Below are 14,596 nucleotides of genomic sequence, written 5' to 3' on the forward strand. Positions count from 1 at the left end.
ATATAAAAGGTTACATCTGCTAAATCCAAACTCCCACTCCGTCCCTCTCCAACCCCTTCTGCCTCAGCAGCCACCAGTCTGTTCTCTACGCCCATGATTCTGTTTCTGTCTCATTAATTTGTGTCATATTTTAGACTCCACATATAAACCCATAGTTGTTTTGGAAAAATAATAAAAGTAAAATCTCAGCCTTCGTTCATAAAAAAGGAATAAAGATATCACACGTATATTACTTCTGCATATATAGGAAATATAAAATAATCTATTAGAACTACTAGCATTAGTAAATATATACATAATGGTTTTAGATTCTTTTCCATTACAGTTGAAAGATATTGAGTATAGTTCCATGTGTGGTACTATAGGACCTTGATGTGTATCTATTTTATATACAGTTATTTGTACCTGCTAATTCCAGACTTCTAATTTATCTTTCTCTCCCTCTCCATTTGTTTTCTATGTCGGCGAGTCTGTTTCTGTTTTGTACTTAAATCCATTTTTGTCATTCATATTCTGCATGTAAATGATATCATATGGTATTTGTCTTTCTCTGACTTACTTCACATAGTATAATTTCTAGGTCCATCCATGTTTCTGCAAGTGACATTATTTCACCTTTTACGGCTGCAAATATTTCATTGTGTATATATACCATATCCTTTTATCCATTCATCTATCGATGGACATTTAGACTGCTTCCAAGTCTTGACTATTGTAAATAGTGCTGTATTGTGATAGTCCTGCACCCATAGGGATGCATGTATCTTTTTCAACTAAAGGTTGTCTCTTTTTCAGATATATGCCCAGGAACAGTATTACTGGATCATACAATAACTCTATTTGTAGTTTTTTAAGAAACCTCCTAGTGTTCTCCATAGCGACTACATCGATTAACATTCCCACCAACAGTGCAGCAGCGTTTCCTTTTCTCCACACCCTCTCCAGCATTTGTTGTTTGTAGACTTTTTGATGATGGCCAGGCAGACAGTGACTGCAGCCATGAAATTAAAATATTCTTTCTCCTTGGCAGAAAAATCATGACAAAACTAGACAGTATATTAAAAAGCAGACACATTACTTTGCCAACAAAGGTCCATATAGTCAAAGCTATGTTTTTTTCCAGTAGTCAAGTATGGATGTGAGAATTAGACAGTAAAGAAGGCTGAGAGCAGAAAAACTAGTGCTTTCGAACTGTGGTGCTGGAGAAGATTCATAAGAGTCTCTTGGAGCAAGGGTATAAAACTTCTCAATCCTAAAGGAAATCACCCCTGCATATTCATTGGAAGGATTGATGCTGAAGCTGACGCTCTAATACTTAGGCCACCTGATGTGAAGAGCTGACTCATTGGAAAAGACCCTGATGCTGGGAAAGATTGAAGACAGGGGGATAATAGGGCGACAGAGGATAAGATGGTTGGATGGCATCACCAACTCAATGGATATGAGTTTGGGTAAACTCCGGGAGTTGGTGAAGGACAGGGAAGCCTGGTGTGCTGAAGTCCATGGGGTCACAAAGTGTTGGACACAATTTAGCGACTGAACAACAACAAATTCTGATGGGAATGAGGTGATAACTCGTAGTTTTGATTCATGTTCTAATTCTAATAAGGAATTGTCATCTTGATGTCTAAGACATCTGATGTATCAGAGTTGGTTTCAGGCCTTGTCTCCCTGTTACAAAGTCAAAACTTGGGCTCCACTAGCTTGTATGCAGTAAAACCAGTCTACTGACACTGGGTGGTGGTGAAGGAAAGTGCAGCATTTCCTGCAGGATTGTGGGAACCAGACGAGGAGTCCAGGCAGCTTAATCCTCAAAAAGCCTGAACTCTGATGGGTTTCAGGGAAGCAGTTTTAAAGGCCAGGTGAGGGAGGGGCATCCCAGGGTGTGTGATCAGCTTGTGCACAATTCTCTGGCTGGTTGAGGTGAGGTCACAGGGTTGTGTCATAGGGGTTAAAATCATCAACCCTCAGATTCTAGGAGGTCTGGGGGCTAGATGCTCATGGTCACCAAGTAGTTAATTTCTATTGTTTAAAACTAACTGTGAAACAGCTGAGGAATGTGCATCAGACACTATTATTTAGGTACTTCGTGCGGGGCGGGGAGGGGAAGCAGTGGATGTGGGACAGGGGTCAGTCCAGAAGGCCCTGTAGGGTCCTGCTGGGTTCATTCCCCCAGGACTCAGGCGGTCGGAGTGCCTGTGGTTCTCAGGGCGAGTGTGGAGCTGAATCTGCTGGCTTGCCACCTCTGTCTTTATGAGGACTCGCTGTCTCCTAATCGCCCAGACACTCCCTGCCGACAAGGATGGAGCATCCAAAACAGGGAACGTACCATGAGCAAGCAAGCAAAGCAAAGTCGGAATACACTTAAGAGGATGTGAAACTCGAAAAAAAGTGGAACAAAACATTCCTTTTGAAGAAGTGAAGACACACAAAATTAAATATAAATCTTAAAGAGATGACATTATAGTGAAAAAATAGAGCTTCTGGAGAAAAGGGTGTACATTGTCCAATTAAATGATTGTATTTAATAATTTGCCATGTGACATTTAATTAAAATCATGTAATTATATAAACACACAATAATGTATATCATAGAGTTGTATATACTACTAATTCCATTAATTAATGTAATTATTTAATATAATCATGGAATTATATAATAAGTAGTTAAAATGTTAATGGAGAAACTAAAAGAGAAGATGGTCACAGCTGAGAACAGGGTTACTAGTCTGGAAAATAAAAAATAATCCACAATATGAAGGAGAAGCACAGAGTGCTGGAGGGAACAAAGGGGAAGACGGCTCTGGGTGCCAGTGGATATGCCACTGCACCCGAGCTCCCTTCTCTGCCTCTTCTCCTGAGATGTTGCTTCTGTTCTGGGAGCTGAACCTGGAGGAGCACGAAGTTGGAGGGGTCATGTCCCAAACAGCTGCCACAAAGTTGCTCTTCTGCCTTGCAAACATTAAATCCGTTTGTAATAACAGAAACTCCACAAAAGGACCCATATGTAAACCTTTAAATATATTTAAATATATATTAAATTTAATATATATATATATTTTATATATTATATATATATATTTAAATATAAATTAAATATAAAAAAGTAAATCTTTAAATATATTTAAATCAGTAAAATTATAGGAATAACTTATTTCTCCACGCCAACCAAACTTTACATTTTTTCAAAAGGAAGAGCAGGGTACAGGAAATTTGACCTAAAAGATTGTTATTTAAGCTGGCGAGATTCTTTCTGTCACTTGTTCAGTCAAACACACAATCCAATGCTGATGTGTCTACCAGGCATATCTCCCTAAACAGTTTAAATCCATCAGCAGATGAATGGATAAGAAAGCTATGGCACATATACACAATGGAGTATTACTCAGCCATTAAAAAGAATACATTTGAATCAGTTCTAATGAAGTGGATGAAACTGGAGCCTATTATACAGAGTGAAGTAAGCCAGAAGGAAAAACACCAATACAGTATACTAACACATATATATGGAATTTAGAAAGATGGCAACAATAACCCAGTGTACGAGACAGCAAAAGAGACACTGATGTATAGAACAGTCTTATGGACTCTGTGGGAGAGGGAGAGGGTGGGAAGATTTGGGAGAATGGCATTGAAACACGTAAAATATCATATAAGAAACGAGTTGCCAGTCCAGGTTCGATGCACGATACTGGATGCTTGGGGCTAGTGCACTGGGATGACCCAGAGGGATGGTATGGGGAGGGAGGAGGGAGGAGGGTTCAGGATGGGGAACACATGTATACTTGTGGAGGATTCATTTTGATATTTGGCAAAACTAATACAATTATGTAAAGTTTAAAAATAAAATAAATTAAAATAAACATGCAGAGTAGTGTGTTTCTGAAAACTAAGGTATATTTTCCCCACTGACCTTTTTCACTTTTAAATGGAGATGCTTTCCTTTCAAAAATGTTTCCAAGTCTTAATAAGAATGAAAATATAATATTGAACACTTAGGCAAAAAGTATATTTTTGGAAAGTGGATCTGAGTAACACTTTGAGCATTGTTTACAATAAAGTACAAATCACCCTGAACCCAATTCACAAAGCCTTGGGGCTGGAGGAGCAAGAGAGAAAGAGAAACGGAGGTCCCAGCACCGTTTGCATTTTCTACAGGTAAAGGATGGGGCAGCTGCTCCTCTCTGGTATGAAACAATTCATTTGCTGTCTGTAAATATTTATTTTCAAAATCCTAACATCATAAGTCAAAGCCCAGTGTTAATATTTCTTAATCCTTCACTTTTGACATGGTGTTTACCTAGAGTTTTTGAACTTCAAGGGAGCCTCACATCTTCAATTTATTTGTAAAACTCCTGCCTTCTTCCCTGCTTCATTATCAATAAAGTGCAATAAACAGCTACAGTGGATATTTTGGCCAGAAAATAAACATGGTGAGGAGTGCTGACTGCCAGCTTGCTGGGCACAGTTAGGAGGGTAAACAGAGGTGTGCACGCGTGCTTCCCAAGGTGGGTTCTAGAGTGCCTGTTGATTGACAGAAAATGCCATCAAGTGATTCACAATCACATACAGAAATTTTGGCGAGCAAAACTCATAAATTATTTATGGAGCAGATGCTGAGGAATGTTGGAGACGATGTACACAGCCACCAACCCGAGGCGGGCAGGAGCCTGGGCGATGAGGGCCGTGATGTTATTGGCCTCACATGCTCTGTCAGTGAGCATCGTGCAATCTGCTTTCCTGAAAGTTCTGGAGCAAGCCTGCTTATAACATGAGACTTCCTCAAGGTGTGAAAGGATTCTGTGTTGAAGGCTGTATTTGTCTTTGTAATCTCAGCATCTCCTGGAATCTGGCACATGGTAAACATTCACAATATGTTTCTGATTGAAAGTGCATTGCATTTGTTAAGTCACCATGACTCCTTATAGTAATGTGTGCACTTAGGCAAATAATGTCAAAGAATGCTGCTGTAAATGTGAAGAGAGATGTATCTTGAAATGCTTAAATAGCCACAGCTAGATTACTTCCTTGGTACACGTTAATTGCAGGTTGAACAAGACACTGCCTAAGTGAAGGCCTTATACTCTTAAAAACATAAGTCTGAAGACAGTTGCAAACGTTTCTTTTCACAGAAGATACTGCTGTGCCATAATGCTTGGACCTTCCCAACAGTGATGATTTTTATCCAGGAAGGTGGGGGGACATGGATGGATGAAATCAAGTAGCCATTTCCAGCTACTAAGACAGAGAGATGGTTGGATAGACGGAGTTCTGTTGGCAGGAACGTCAGCGTATGAAGTAGTGGCAACTACCTTTCACAGAATGTCTACAAAAGCCAGGTGTCACCTTAGGAATGTTAGGGTTGTTGTGTAAATGGCCATGCAGACTGGAAAGCCCTTGTGTTAGGGAGATGTTCTGAGGCTACATCCAGGGCAAGCCCTTGACCCCAGCTCTTTCTTTTATGGGGTCTTCTGGAAATTTCTACAGACTCTAACTTATTTTTCTTTTCTTTAGTGTTAGTGTTAGTCGCTCAGTCGTGCCCGACTCTTTGCGACCCCATGAACTGCAATCCACCAGGCTCCTCTGTCCATGAGATTTTCCAGGCAAGGATACTGGAGTGGGTTGCCATTTCCTTCTCCAGTTGCCATTTCTTTAATGATTCTAAAAGTGCTTAATCTTATAAGTATATGATATGTATATCTATTTCAAAAGGACAGTCAGGACAAGACTGTAACCTTGAAGTTCCCGTGATTTTTATGTAGTGAGAGTGAAACCTGGTTTTGTTTGGCTTTTGTTTACTTCATTTTAAAATGTATGATAGTAGGACACATTCACGTCTAGGTCCAAAATGCATTAAATTGTTGAAATGTGTGTTTCAACATTGTTTTAATATAGTTGGAGAGAAAGTCTGGTTCTTTTATATATGAACAACTTGGATCAGGGAAAAAAGCTGCAGTAGTTATAAAAAAAATTCAAGAGGAGAGGATTGACTGTAACTTGGAAAAAGTGAGAAATTGCTTTTACTGAGTAGAAAAGTGGAGTCATGCTGGGAAATGTGGAGCCTCCATGGTTGAAATTTCTTCTTTTTCTGTCAAACCAAAGGGAAGAGAAAGACAGTTTTGAAAGAGCAAAGCACACAATTCTGTGAGGAAATTACTTCCACCGCTAAACAGGGCGACACTGAGATAACACACCCCTGCCAGGTCCAGGAGTGGTCCTGGGGGTCGTTGCCTTTGAGAGTGTGAAACTGCATTCTGACACTGAAAACTGGCGCCTGAAGTAGCACAGATGAAGAATTAGAGCTTTCATTTTTGAAACTTTAGGAGAAAGAGATTAGAATTAAGGCTGAGAAGAGTTAAAGCTAAAACAGAAAATTAATTCTTTATATTCTGGTATTTGTGTGCATTTAAATCTTGCCACACATATTTGATCATATATATTATGCAATTTTAATCCCAGCTGTTACACAGTCATTGAATGGAAAAGTTCCTTGGATAGGAGTGTCAGAAGGGGGGAATTTCCCCTCTACCTCTCTTGAGCTTTTGTGGCTAGAATAAGAATAAAATTGACACAAGACAGATTAAAAGGAGAAAAATCAATTTAATATTGTGTGCACAGGAGATTATAAAATGATGCTCAGAAACTGACCAAAAGCAGGTAGCTTTTTATAACCTTTAGAAAAAGAAACAATAAATTTATGATGAATTGATAGGACAAAGAAACTCAGGCTTTGTGGGCTTAATTGGTGAAGAACTGACACAGAGTGTGGGTTTGGTGAACAAAATTGAAGCAGCGCAGTTTGGTTGCTTTGCACAGGCTTCTCAGTCCAGATTCCCTGTCTAGGGGTGAGGGTCCCTCTCCCTCCAGATGCAGGTAGATTCCCTTTCACAGGCGAGATTTATTTCCTGCTTTCATGGAGACAAATTGGAGAGTCAGCGTCTGCTTTGCTTTGGCCATTTCTTAGGTAACTTTAATTCAGAATTATCAACTGCCATTGAGGCACATGTTAGAGCAGGCTGCCCGAGAGGTGCATGCCTTATACGTCTTTGTCGGTCTCCACTTCTGCTCGTCAGCCCACAAGAGTGGTTGTAAAACGGATGGGGAGAGAAACCTGCGCTGTTGGTTTGCTCCTTTGGGAAGCTTGTCCATCTGAACTTGGGACAGAATCCACAGCGAAACTCAGAAGGCTTCTTGAAGCCTGCTTTTGCAAATGTGTGATGCTGTTGGGTTAGTAGTATGGCCGCGTAGAGAATAAACACCCCACCCAAAGCACTCACATCCGTTTCGGTTTGAAACCCTGTGCCTTCCTATGTCTTCCTAAGGCTTATAGATTGGTCTTTGGTGATCATTGGCTGAGTGCCTACTATGTTCAGTGCTTTGATAACAGCATAGGCAGTGCAAGCCCATTTTACAAATGAAGAAATAGGCTTATACAAGTAAAATAACTTGCCTAAATTCACCCAGATACTAAGCATCTCAGGTCAGATTTTGACCCAGGTCAGTCTTTCTACTCTTCTCACACTGTTGACAGAAGCAAGTCTGCCGGAGATGTGAGTATGAAGAAACAGAAGCTTAGGTAATAAACTGCAAGTCCTAGCCATTAAAGTGACGGATGTTTCATTTAATTTCACTTTGTTTTTGAACTCCACAGGGATGTGTACAATGTTTATTCACTCTGAAAGAGAAAAAGGCTCTACAAGTGTAATTTTTTGAATTCACAATGTTCCCAAGAGAAACTGAAGAGAAATTCTCCACTCCGTACACTTAGGCAAACAGAAACACAAAAATCTAGAAGACAAAGACTGTACTGTGGTCTTTTCATGGAGACCCAGCGAGGGAGCTGGGCGGGGAAGGGAGCATACAATGCTGGGCTTGGTAATCAGTGCCCTGAGAGGGACTCACTGCTCCTGTGTCTGAAGGAACTGGGATGCTTTATTCTTGCATTTCATTGTTTGGCATTTTGAAATACAATTTGAGAAAATAAGATTTCTTAAACAGAAAGAAACAGGCCTCAATAGCGATCATTCATATGACAAAAGTTTAAGTCTCTAGGCTATTTCCTCTCTAGGGTTTCTCCCACTCTGGGCTTTCATAACACAATTAAATGTTTTTGAATCTACTAGGTACTTAAACTAGAGGTGAGGGTACAGGAATATTTCTTGAATATAAAATGGAGTCCTGATTATTAAAAAGCATTATTAAAAACAGGAAAGCATCTTAGAAATAACAGTAAAAGCTAATACATATTGAGAATTCATCACCTAACAGGCATTATACTAAGCATCTTATACTAACTGTGTGCCTGCAATAATCCCATGAAGAGAATAACATCCTTATCCCAATTTTACAAATGAGGAAACTGTGACACAGAGAGAAAAGTCACTAGTGGGGCTACCCTTTCCCATCGCAGGGTCTTACACCCACAGATTCAACCAACCAGGGGTCAAAAATGTTCAGAAAGAAAACATGCCAGAAAGTTCCAAAAAACCAAAACTTGAATTTCCTGTATGCTAGCAACTTTTTACATAGCATTTACATTGTGTTAGGTATTATAAGTAATCCAAAGACGACTTAAAGGATATGGGTGCATATGCAGTAGGTTATATGCAAACACTCTGCCATTTTACATGTGGGACTTGCAAATCCACCAACTTTGGTATCCACTGGAGGTGTCTGGGAAGCAATTCCTGCAGATACCGCAGGGCAACTGTACTCACAACTTTCAATCCTGGTGTCACGTTTATAATTCTCTTTGATCAAAAGAGAGACATAGGACACAAACATTGGAAGCAGAACATAGATCGGACATAATTCTGTCCATTATTTCTCCCATTGGGCTCCATATGAGAAGATTCAGGACAAACACTTGATCAAGTAAGTTCAGAGATCACTGTGTATTCTATTTATTATTATTTCTCTAGGTCAGTTATAACCTGTGAGTTGTCTGAATTCTTTTACAAGTTCATATCACCTTTAAACTCAAAGTTATGTTTAATCATGAAAAAAATATAAAACAGCATGCTACTAAGCATTTGAAGAAAATTATCTTTCACATAAGTTACGAGTGCCCCTTCTGTATTTTTATTATTATGTCATTAGCCAACTTTTTTGGTTTACTAAAACTACCTTTAGCAAAATGATTTTTTTTTTTATTGAAGTATAGTTGATTTAAAAAGTTGTGTTAGTTTCAGGTGTACTGCAAAGTAATTAAACATATATGCATTTTTTTCAGATTCTTTTCCATTATAGGTTATTATAAGATATTGATACAGTAGGTCTTTGTTGTTTATCCATTTTATACACACGACTGTGTGTCTGTTAATCCCAAACTTCTAATTTATCCCTCCCTACCTCTCTCCCCTTTGATGACCCTAAGTTTGTTTTCTATTTCTGTTGGTTTATTTCCATTTTGTAAATAAATTCATTTGTATCATTGCTTTAGATTCCACATAGAAGTGATAGCATATGATATTTGTCTTTGTATGAGTTACCTTACTTAATATGATAATCTCTAAATTCATCCGTATTGCTGGAATGGCGTGGCTTCCTTCTTTTTCTGTGGCTGATTAACGTTCTATTGCATATAGGTACCACATCTTCTTTATTCACTCATCTGTCGACGGACACTTAGGTAGCTTCCATGTCCTGGCTATTGCAAATAGTGCTGCTATGAACAGTGAGGTGCACGTATCTTTTCAAATTAGACTTTTCACCAGAATATGCCCAAGTGTGGGAGTGCTGGATCATACGGTAGCTGTATTTTTAGTTTTCTAAGTAACTTCCATACTGTTCTCCATAGTGGCTGCGCCAGTTTACATTCCCACCAACAGTTCCTTTTTCTTCACATCCTCTCTGGCATTTGTTATTTCTATATTTTTTAATGATGGCCATTCTGACTAGGGTGAGGTGATACTGCATTGTAGTTTTGATTTGTACTTCTCTAGTAATAAGTGATACTGAGCATCTTTTCACGTGCCTGCTGGCCATCAATAATCTTTCTTTGGATAAGTGTCTGTTTAGAACTTCTGCCCACTTTTTAATTGGCTTGTTTGCTTTTTGATATTAAGTTATATGAGCTATTTTTATATTTTGAAAATTAATCCCTTTTGGTAGTATCATTTGCAAACATTTTCTCCCATTGTATGAGTTCTCTTTTCATTTTGTTTATGGTTTCCTTTGCTGTGCAAAAAGCTTTTAAGTTAAGGTCCTGTTTCTTTATTTTTGCTTTTATTTTCATTACTCTAGAAGACAGATCCAAAACAAATATTGTTGTGATTTATGTCAAACAATGTTCTACAGTATTGTCTTACAAATGTAATGTCTTTAATCCATGTTGTGTTTATTTTTGTACACAGTGTTAGAGAACACTGTTAATTTCATGTTTTTACATGTAGCTGGCAGGCTTTCCCAGCACGACTTATTGAAGAGACAGTCTTTTCTCCAGTATATATTCTTGCCCCCTTTGTCATAGATTAATTGACCGTACATGTGTTGCTTTGTTTCTGGGGTTTCTATCCTATTCCATTATCTATGTGTCTGTTGGGTGCTAATACCACACTGAATTTTGATGACTGCAGGTTTATACTGTAGTTTGAAGCCAGCAAGCTTCATTTATCCAGCTCTGTTCTTCTTTTTCAAGATTGTTTTGGTGACTTGGGTTCTTTTGTGCTTCCAAATGATAATTTGTTTTGTTCTAGTTCTGTGAAAAATGCCATTAGTAATTTGATAGGGATTGCATTAAATCTGTAGATTGTCTTAGGTATTATAGTCATTTTAACAATATTGATTCTTGCAGTTCAAGAACACAGTATATCATTCCATCTGCTTGTGTCATCTTCAGTTAGTTTCATCAGCACCTTATAGTTTTCAGAAACAGGTCTTTTGCCTCATTAAGTAGGTTTATTCCTATTTATTTTCTTCTTTTTCATGCAATGGTAAATGGGATTTTTCCCTTATTTTCTCTGACATTCCATTGGCAGTTTATACGGATGCCACAGATTTCTGTAATTTTCTATCCAATATCTTTAACAGGTTCATTGATGTGCTCTAGTATTTATCTGAGCTATTTAAAATCCTAAAAGATGATGCTATTAATGTGCTGCACTCAGCAAATTTGGAAAACTCAGCAGTGGTCACAGGAATGGAAAAGGTCAGTTTTCATTCCAATTCCAAATAAGGGCAATGCCAAAAAATGTTCAAACCACTGTACAATTGTGCTCATTTTGCATACTAGTAAGGCTATGCTCAAAATCTGTCAAGATAGGCTTCCGTAGTACATGAACCAAGAACTTTCAGATATACAAGCTGGATTTAGAAAAGATCAAATAATATTCATTGGATCATAGAGAAAGCAAAGGAATTCTAGGAATACTTCTGCTTCATTGACTACACTAAAGCCTTTGACTGTGTGGATCACAACAAACTGGAAAATTCTTAAGGAGAAGGAAATACCAGAATGCCTTACCTTTTTCTTGAGAAATCTGTATGTGGATAAGTAAGGAAGCAACAGTTAGAAACTTAAAGGGAAAAACTGACTGGTTCAGAATTGGAAAAGGAATAAGACAAAGCTATATATTGTCACTCTGTTTATTTAACTTATATGCAAAATGACTGAAAGTCAAAGTGTTAGTCACTCAGCCATGTCCAACTCTTTGCAACCCCGTGGACTGTAGCCTGCTAGGCTCCTCTATCCATGGAATTCTCCTGGTAAGAATACTGGAGTGGGTTGCCTTCTCCAGGGGATCTACCTGACCCAGGGATCGAACCCAGGTCTCCTGAATCATGTGAAATGCTGGGCTGGATGAATCGCAAGCTGCATTCAAGATTGCCAGGAGGAATAGCAACAACCTCAGATATGCAGATGATACCACTCCAATGGTAGAAAGTGAAGATGAACAAAAGAGCCTCTTGAGGGAGAAAAAAAAGAGTGAAAAAGCTGGCTTAAAACTCAACATTTAAAAAACTAAGATCATGGCATTCAGTCACATCACTTCATGGGAAATAAAAGGGGAAAAAATAGAAAAAGTGTTAGTCGTTCCAACTCTTTTGCAACCCCGTAACAGCAGCCTGTGAGGCTCCTCTGTCCATGGAATTCTCCAAGCAAGAATGTTGGAATGGGTACCCATTTCTGGTTCCAGGGGAATCTTCCCAACCCAGGGATAAAACCCAGGTCTCCTGAACTGTAGGCAGATTCTTCATCGTCTGAGCCATGTGACAGATTTTATTTTCTTTGGATCTGAAAATCACTGCTGACTGTGACTGCAGTCATGAAATTAAAAGATACTTGCTCCTTGGAAGGCAGACTATGACAAACCAAGAGCATGTATTAAAAAGCAGAGACATCACTTTGCCAACATAGGTGTGTCTAGTCAAAGCTAAGGTTTTTCCTGTATTCATGTATGGACGTGAGAGTTGGACCATAAACAAGGCTGAGCGCTGAAGAATTGATGCCTTTGAACTGTGGTGTTGGAAACTCTTGAGAGTCCCTTGGTCAGCAAGGAGATGAAACTAGTTAATCCTAAAGGAAATCAATCCTGAATATTTATTGGAAGGACTGTTGCTGAAACTGAAGCTGTAATACTTTGGCTACCTGATGTGAAGAGCCAACTCATTGGAAAAGACCCTGATGCTGGGAAAGACTGAAGAAGGAGGAAAAGGAGGCAACAGAGGATGAGATGGTTGGATGGCATCATCAATACAACGGATGTGAGTCTGAGCAAACTCTGAGACAGTGAAGGACAGGGAAGCCTGGTGAACTGCAGTCCATGGGGTCGCAAACAGTCGGAAATGACTGAGCCACTGAACTGAACTGATGTGGTCAATTAGAGAATGTTCCATGTACACTTGAAAAGAATGTGTGTACTGTTTCTGGGGGATGTAATGTGTGAAATTATCAGGCCCAGATTTTTATTAGATCATTTAGGATCTATGTTTCTTTACTGATTTTCTGTATAGAAGATCTGTCCATTGATGTGAGTGGAATGTTAAAGTCTCCTATTATTACTGTATTCATGTCAATTTCTCCCTTTATGTCTCTTAGTATTTGTTTTATGTATTTGGGTCCTTCTATCAGTCAGTTCAGTTCAGTCGCTCAGTCATGTCCGACTCTTTGCGACCCCATGAATCGCAGCACGCCAGGCCTCCCTGTCCATTACCAACTCCCGGAGCTTACTCAAACTCATATCCATTGAGTCAGTGATGCCATCCAACCATCTCATCCTGTCGTCTCCTTCTCCTCCTGTCTTCAACCTTTCCCAGCATCAGGATCTTTTCTGAGTCAGCTCTTTGCATGAGGTGGCCAAAGTATTGGAGTTTCAGCTTCAACATCAGTCTCCAATGAACACCCAGGACTGATCTCCTTTAGGATGGACTGGTTGGATCTCCTTGCAGTCCAAGGGACTCTCAAGAGTCTTCTCCAACACCACAGTTCAAAACCATCAATTCTTCGGCACTAAGCTTTCCTTATGGTCAAAATCTCACATCCATACATGACTACTGGAAAAACCATATCCTTGACTAGACAGACCTTTGTTGGCAAAGTAATGTCTTTGCTTTTGAATATGCTATCTAGGTTGGTCATAACTTTTTTTCCAAGGAGTAAGCATCTTTTAATTTCATGGCTGCAATCATCATCTGCAGTGATTTTGGAGCCCCCCAAAAATAAAGTCTGACACTGTTTCCACTGTTCCCCCATCTATTTGCCATGAAGTGATGGGACCCGATACCATGATCTTTGTTTTCTGAATGTTGAGTTTTAAGCTGACTTTTTCACTCTCCTCTTTCACTTTCATCAAGAGGCTCTTTAGTTCCTCTTCACTTTCTGCCATAAGGGTGGTGTCATCTGCATATCTGAGGTTATTGATATTTCTCCCGGCAATCTTGATTCCAGCTTGTGCTTCCTCCAGCCCAGCGTTTCTCATGATGTACTCTGCATAGAAGTCATATAAGCAGGGGGACAATATACAGCCTTGACGTACTCCTTTTCCTATTTGGAACCAATCTGTTGTCCCATGTCCAGTTCTAACTGTTGCTTCCTGACCTGCATACAGATTTCTTAAGAGGCAGGTCATGTGGTCTGGTATTCCCATCTCTTTCAGAATTTTCCAGTTTATTGTGATCCACATAGTCAAAGGCTTTGGCATAGACAATAAAGCAGAAATAGATGTTTTTCTGGAACTCTCCTGCTTTTTCGATGATCCAGTGGATGTTGGCAATTTGATCTCTGGTTCCTCTGCCTTTTCTAAAACCAGCTTGAACATCTTGAAGTTCACGGTTCACATATTGCTGAAGCCTGGTTTGGAGAATTTTGAGCACTGCTTTACTAGAATGTGAGATGAGTGCAATTGTGGGGTAGTTGAGCATTATTTGGCATTGCGTTTTTTTGGGACTGGAATGAAAACTGACCTTTTCCAGTCCTGTGGCTACTGCTGAGTTTTCAAAATTTGCTGGCATATTGAGTGCAGCACTTTCACAGCATCATCTTTTAGGATTTGAGAGAGCTCAACTGGAATTCCATCACCTCCACTAGCTTTGTTCATTGTGACGGCTAAGCGGTGCTGGAGTGGTGAGTGGCCAGGAGGAGATACCCCACGTCCAA

This window comes from Bos mutus, chromosome 9 (assembly GCF_027580195.1).
Source record: "Bos mutus isolate GX-2022 chromosome 9, NWIPB_WYAK_1.1, whole genome shotgun sequence".
In the NCBI taxonomy this organism is placed as follows: Eukaryota; Metazoa; Chordata; class Mammalia; order Artiodactyla; family Bovidae; genus Bos; species Bos mutus.